The sequence below is a fragment of the Triticum aestivum genome, chromosome 4B (assembly GCF_018294505.1).
Source record: "Triticum aestivum cultivar Chinese Spring chromosome 4B, IWGSC CS RefSeq v2.1, whole genome shotgun sequence".
Taxonomy (NCBI): domain Eukaryota; kingdom Viridiplantae; phylum Streptophyta; class Magnoliopsida; order Poales; family Poaceae; genus Triticum; species Triticum aestivum.
This window is the reverse complement of record NC_057804.1, coordinates 669,627,366-669,635,487: the sequence shown is the minus strand read 5'-3', so window position 1 is coordinate 669,635,487 and position 8,122 is coordinate 669,627,366.

Genomic DNA, 8,122 nt, shown 5'->3' with positions numbered 1-8,122 from the left:
CGCGTTGAGAGTGTCAACAACCACTTTCCTATCCACTTCTCCCCTCCCCCGCCGCATCCCAACCATCGACTTCTCCCCTCCCCCGCAAGAATGCTGCCTAGATCGGCCAGCCGGCTGCCGCACAACTCCGACCGTCGGCGGATCTGTCACACAAACACCTAACCACTCTCCTCCCCCTACCTCACTCCACTCCCGCCGCTCTTGACCCGATGGCGGCGGCATCCTCTCCACTCTCCTTCACCTCACCCACTGTACTGTCTGTGCTCTCGCCCCCACGGCAGCAAGACCGACGACCACGTCTCTCACCGAATCGCTCGAATCCATGCAACGTCGGTCGCACCATAGATCTAGCGGGCGACGGGTGTTATTCCTCCTTGATGGACGACCTGATGCGTCAGGAGAGTAGCACGGATCCGGTGTTGATGGAGTTGAGAAGCAACAACGTGACCATCTCCTCGGTAAGCAGCTCCCCCCATGGCCATTTTGGTTTACACCATTTTTTGTGTGTGTAATGATGATGGACTGGATTGCTGCTATTTGTAGCGAGCAGAGCGAGCGCCAGTCACTTGTTCCATCATCATCCGACGCCACATACCTCTCATCTCCTGTCCGCTCCGCCTTGCCGTTGCCATGAACTGAACCAAGCACGTGCTCAAGTAAGTCAGGCGGGTGCCTGGCCCTTTCCATTTGACGTCGCAATCATGTTTCAACGCCGCAGCCTCCGCCGTCTATCGACCACGCGGCTTTGATGATTTCTTTGCAACAGCCCACCCCAGGTTGATGGAGATTTGTGATGACAGGGAGACAGCCTACCCCAAGCTCTGTCTCGGCAATGCACGGACGACAGCCACAAATCCAGTTATTACTTGCATGCCTGGCTGCTCATCATGAGTAAGCTCCTCCTTAACCACCCCAACCCCCCATGCATCAAATATCTCATGCTCCATACATCAAATATCTCATGCAGACATATCTGCTTATTGTTTGAATATTATATGGTACATCTGCATCATGTTCACCCTATCATAATTCAGTATTTGTAAAAGTAGTCAAAGCTACCTGTTATTATGTGATATAGTATTTGTACATGCAGTTGTCTACAAAATACTTGGTCAGATCTTCCACAAGATTTTTCAGTTGGATTAAACATTATATTTTGATCTGACTTGTAATTAACAAAAATAGCAAACTGCTTTCTTCAACGTTTGGGAACAGGGTTCAGTAGTTAGGTTCTCAGTCTAGTGTAATTCTGTGAGGCAAGAAGAGGATATAATTTATATTTGTGGTCATGATACATGATTATTATATTTTTGTTTCAAGATGTGTCAACCTCATGCAACAATAATATGAGCATGATACAGAATTGTTTCTTTCTTATTGTGTTACATTTCTGTTAATGTTGGCAGTTTGCATAAGTCAGATTTTGCGCCCGTTTGAAAAATATAATTTGCTTATATTACTTTGCTATTCAAGTTAAATTGTTTCCAAAAAATACATGCATACTATTCGGTTGTATAATGCTATTTGGTTGTATAATCTGGTTGTATATGTATAATGGTAAAATTTCATATCCAAAAATTACATTTCCAAAAAACACAAAAAGAAAATATGTGTTTTAAATGAATTAATTAACTTTGTTAATCAAGCTTATTTGTTGTGCCCCAATAGTACATATGCTAGCTTCCTCCGTATCTACAGTAAACATGTTGACCGTTTAAAAACTATTAATCTATGTATAACAATGCTAGTTTAAAATCTCTCAATTTAGATATCTATTGATCATCTGCAAATCAATAAAACTAATCAAAAAATTTCTGTGTGTGAGCCGAGATATGGGTCATGCGGTGCTAAGAAGGAGCACTGAGAGCAGAGAGATGGAGCCGGGGGGACGACAATTACAACTCCTACAACACCAATATGTTAAAAGGCATGGGAGCAGGTACGTGAGAACAAAATATCGACTTAAATGACCAGTTCACATTGATTTCATACAGTCGCGTGTCTGGTTAACTATCAATAACCATTTCATTATTTGTCTATGCTATGTGAGGGTGTAACGATGATGGAGTACATTTACTGCTATGTGTGTTGAAGTCCAGTTAGGGTGCGTTTGGGAGTGAAGTATTTTGGTTTTTTTGACTAAGCCGAAATCCGTTAGCACACACCGATTAATCCTTCCAACATGTTGCTTAGTCGAAGCTAAGTTAGCAGATGCTAACTTATTTGGCCATGAAGTAGTTATTTGAAAAAAACTGTAGGAAAACAATACCAGCAAAACACTTCGGTGGACTTGACAGTACTCAGAAAATGTACGTTTTTAGCATCCAGAGTATTTGTTGCCCACAAATCAAAAAATAGTGGTCTCACAGTAGTTCAGTTCTTAGTAAAATTATACTTCCAAACTATGCCTTGCTCATTCAAAAAATTGACCAGTTTAATTTTTTGTTGTTTGTTTGAAAGATCTGTGGTAGTCTGAACAATACTGAACTTAACTATGAATCATGATGAATTTTGCGCGAGGGTCTAAAACTTACATGTGATGGTAGTTCTTCTTTGTAATTAAAAGAATACTCTTAAATATTGCATTGAGAGACAATCACCCAGTTTTGGTCAGTTTTAAAAAAATATAATCGGTGTTGCTATTGTATATAACTCAAAGTATACATATGCTGGCTTCCTCCGTATCTACAATAGACATGTTGACCGTTTAAATTCGAGAAATCTATGTATAACAAGGCTATTTTAAAATCTCTCAATTTAGATATCTATTGATCATCTGCCTATCAATAAATCTAATCAAAAAATTTCTATGTGTGAGCCGAGATGTGGGTCATGCGGTGTTGAGAACGAGCACTGAGAGCAGAGAGATGGAGCCAGGGGACGACAATTACAACTCCTACAACACCAATATGTTAAAGGGCATGGGAGCAGGTACGTGAGAACAAAATATCGACTTAAATGACCGATTCACATTGATTTCATACAGTCACGTGTCTGGTTAACTATCAATAACCATTTCATTAATTGTCTATGCTATGTGAGGGTGTAACGATGATGGAGTACATTTACTGCTATGTGTGTTGAAGTCCAGTTAGGGTGTGTTTGGGAGTGAAGTATTTTGGTTTTTTTTTGACTAAGCCGGAATCCGTTAGCACACACTGATTAATGCTTCCAACATGTTGCTTAGGCGAAGCTAAGTTAGCACATGCTAATTTATTTGGCCATGAAGTAGTTATTTTGAAAAAACTGTAGGAAAACAATACCAGCAAAACACTTCGGTGGACTTGACAGTACTCAGAAAATGTATGTTTTTTAGCATCCAGAGTATTTGTTGCCCACAAATCAAAAAATAGTGGTTTCACAGTAGTTCAGTGATTACTAAAATTATACTGCCAAACTATGCCTTGCTCACTCAAAAAATTGACCAGTTGGATTTTTTGTTGTTTTGTTTGGAAGATCTGTGGTAGTCTGAACTATATTGAACTTAACTATGAATCACGATGAATTTTGCGCGAGGGTCTAAAACTTACATGTGATGGTAGTTCTGCTTTGTAATTAAAAGAACACTCTTAAATATTGCATTGAAAGACAATCACCCAGTTTTGGTCAGTTTAAAAATATATATAATTGGTGTTGCTATTGTACATAACTCAAAGTCTATTATATCAATTGCAAGTTTTTCTTAAAGTACTGCATTTTGACATGCATAAATTATCTCTCGAGATAAGCTTCTTCAGTTTACTAATTATTTTTTTCCTACCAACTGTGATTTTCATGAAGGGACTAAACAGAGCAAAGGGAAGAAAGAGAATGGACCAATATTGGAGAAGTTGAGTGCATGAAATAATTTGTTGATCTTCTAGTAATTTAAAACCATTTAACCTTTTACCAGCAAAAAATATTAAGTTTACATTTGATGATTACCATGGATAAATAAAATAAATATACTTTCTAACTGGCATTTTGAGTGGTTACATAAACTTTGCTGATTCCACAGTATTGTATCTCTTACTGAAAGTTTACATTGCCTACTTTTTTCACATGATTGTGAAAATTTAGTTTGCTAGCAATTGATATGCCTATTAAGTACGACCTGGTAATACTATCATCATCTATATTTGTTCTTCCCTATGACCCATGTGAATCAGCATGAAACATCTCTTCAGAATATGACTCTGTTACAAATAAAATTCGTTTTTGATTGTAAAAATTCAAACAATTGTCTCTCTTTGAACATTTTTTAAATATTTCATATTTTACAATAGGAAAACTTAACAGGTGTTTTCATCTATTACTTGTAGCTATTTACATACATGCAAGTGCCTAGTGAAGACATGTACATACCATAACAGTTTTACATTTCTCGTGACAGATATTCCCAAGGCCTACATATTATGGCTGACAGCTACTTCATGGAATCAGTAAGATGGACTTAGAAGACAGGCATGGATAAAACAATGAGGTCATAAAATGGAAAGGAATCTCTGGTAAATTTTTATGCTTACTTAGCTTGTTGTTAAACTTAGGACTGTTCACTAAATTATTGAACCGTATTCCAACATATAAAGTATTTAAGATTATGAATTTTAATTTGCATTGCAAAATTAGGCAGTGAGAACTGTTCATCGGTACAAAAGCTAGGGGTGTGGCACAATTGTAATCTAAATAATAGACTCATAGGCTAAAATATGTGTATAAACAATTTATAAGTAGTTCCAGCCCACTACAAACAATTTCATTGGGTATGATATTTATATAAGCTTGCATAATCTGCAATGGTGTTCTTTATCTGGGATTTGATGGTATAACTATACATATAAAAACTATTAATCTAATAAATAACACGCTATTATATAAGAGAAAGATCCAGAAATTGACATACCGAGAGGAACTCCAATTCTTGATGGTTCTTGCTTACACAATGTAGTCCTCGGAAATCATCCTCCTGGTCTGGTCGAAGGGACAGTTAGGAGGGATAGGAGGGATGACATAGTATTTTAATGTTAACATGTATATAGTATGCCATGCGGAGGACATCTGGGTATCAGATCATGCCTTGATCCAGTCTTGCCGTTAATATTTCTGTATGGCAAGGATCTGTTTCCTTTTCATATCAAATACACACCTATTAATAATTTAGAAAAGATGTCAGAGATATTAACTTACCAAAAAATCAATATACTTATCATTAATTCAATGCCAATTTGCTTCTTTCTGACTATAAAATCTCTGCATAATATTTTCAAGATATACACAGCTAATAAACATATTGATATGTTTTTCCATCAATAAAGAGTTTACAAAGTACGTAATAATAATCTTACTTGTGCCAAAAAAATAGGAGGAACACAAAATTCGATGTAAATCAGCTAACAAATCTTGAGATTACTCTTTTTTATATAACACCAATTGAGATGCATATTGCTTTTTTTTCATCCTATGAATCATTCGTTAGTGCCTCTTTTAATTAAATTTTACTTACCACATATGCCTATTCTGTTTAGATAAAGTTCATACATAGAACACATCATATTTTGAATTATATTATATTAGAAGAAGATGTGACTCCCTTAGGGTAACTTAATAATAATTTTCTTCCTCACCAACTAAAATTGGAAAATGTTGGTAACGAATAATAATTGTCAGAACATCCTGGGACAGACTTGTACTTTATGTAGTCAATAAGAAAACACTTTGGCGGGGACTGATTTTGGCTACTATATTCAGGGACACATACAAGATAATCATTGCTTTATCAGAAATATCTTGAGCATGACAGAGAAATGTGGATCCTGTGTGAACTTGAAGATTGGTGACAATTGAAGGTACGTGCCTTATGACCATTCGATTGCTGGCTTGAAAGTATACATCATATCGTATAACAGTGCGTGTATGGATGAAGTTATACGATACGAGATTAGCTACAGCAAAAGAAAATTAAGGACGTGCACAATAACGATGAAATATTAATGAATTTATTTGTTCACTTAAATAATTCACTGAAAAAATGATCAGGAAAGCGCTACACGCTAATCATGCATTTGGCCAGCAATTATTTAGATCTCTACGTCACAAGCATTAGGCTTTAGTACTTTAGTGTGACGAAATAGCCCAGATGGTCTGCCATGGCCCACTTAAACACAGGGACATATTGTGGTTCTCCTACTAAAGATTAGTATGTGCATAGTCTACTCATGCCGCCTCTCCCCCTCGTCCTCTATCCTTGATGCATCATGGCGCCTATCTCCCTTATCCTCTCTCAATTGCAACACTGATCGGGAACCGGAATGTGAAGCTCGATTTCTAGCTTGAGAAGCTAGACCCCTTGCCGGAATAAGTTGCTTTGTCGTCGAAGCGGTTGAATCCTTGTAGGGTAGGAGATATGATTGTTGGTGCGATTGTTTTTTCGGCTGATTCGCTCGACCCCTCACCGGTTAAGCTAATTTATCTCCGAAGGACATGGCTGCCCGTCTTTTTGAGCGTCTACGGTGAAAGCTAGGCGCTAGGCCAATGCCCAACGCTTAACCGCGCAAAGGCGAGCACCTGACATCGCCTTGCTGAATAGTAAAACCGACAACGTGATGCGACGGTGCCGCCGTACAGTGAGGGCTTCTGAGTCTATATGAAGGATGTCCTTGCTGGGAGCCAGTCCTATGACGACTTTGATGGCCCGTCGTGTATGCCGCACGAGTTGCTAGGTGCTACAGTCGTGGCGGCGTTAATTAACTGGACAACAGGATGGTGCCTAGCATACGCCATCTATATAGCCAACAAAAGCAGTCAATATTAAATTGACAACATATGTAGTAGGTGCCAACTGCTTGTGAATAAATAAACTTATAAACTATAAGAACTAATCTCTTATAATAATCAAACGCCATCATACGTTTGTTCTTATTACTCTAAATTCTATATCACAATGTGTTTCGGAAAATTAGTAATGCAACAAATATGATAGCGAACCAAATTTTAGGTAATACAAAAACACCGAAAAAGTCTTACAAATTCTTAACCAAAAAGAAAAATTATACTTTCCATCCTAACCAAACATAAATTTATTAAGGAAGCAGTCCTCCTTAGCCGCTAATATATCTCAATGCTGCTCTAACTTGCATAGAAGCATATTTAGTTGTTCAAAACCCTCAAGGCCGCCGTAATCTCCTGAGGGATGTTTCTAGCAGCTAGATTGTCTTTCACCATGAGCATCTGGACTACCACTTGGCTCCTGAGCATAATTGGATCCTAGAAACAGTGAAACAAATTCACCTTTAAATGCTAAAGTGGTTGGATTATAAATGGCACATTAAAACTCATCGTAAAGATAATTACTGTAGTGTTCATCCAGGTCATGCTACGCAAAGAACCTAGCTGGTGGGCCATCTCTTGTAGAACTAAGAAACCCGTGTCTTTGCTGTGACATACAGAATAAAAACTTGAGATTTCTACATACTGCATCTTATTCATCTGAAAAATTTATTAAATTACCACCGAAAATTGAATGACATGTTGTCTTGTCGCCAATCCATGAGTTCAGTGTTCCATCCAAGGACCCTAGCCTGCAACACTTAGTTGAGTTCTTGCTTCAAAATAGTGATCTCCTTCATCATCTCTTTGTTGTGAGTGCTATTTCCCACTTGTCGTACGTCAAGTGATGGATTAAATATGATAACCCTTCTCCTCATCCGATTTACCACAAGTAGACCATACGAGGAATCCGGGATAGACAACGGAAGTAGATACTACAGAAGGTCAACACAGGTTAATTGCTATCAGGAAAGAAAACATAATTTAGGAATTAAAGACTCTTATAATTGTGGAGTTGAACACATCATATCTAGGAAAGGGCTGCAGAACAGCATTGTTGATCAGCGTCGAGGTGCGCTGCCCTTGCGGCATCCAGGAATACCTTAGAGCTCGTGATTGAGCATGAAATTGCAAGTCAAAATAATGTTTTCCTCCAACCATGTTGGTGCCTGCATGCCTCTCTACTTCAGCGCTCGCAAGCTTACGAACAACGAGATTGAAGCATTCGGGATGTAGGCTTGCTGAAGTAACAAATAGTGTGCCCTTCAGCATTCTGAGGCTGATTTCGATCCGGTATGGTGTATCGCTTCTTATCCAG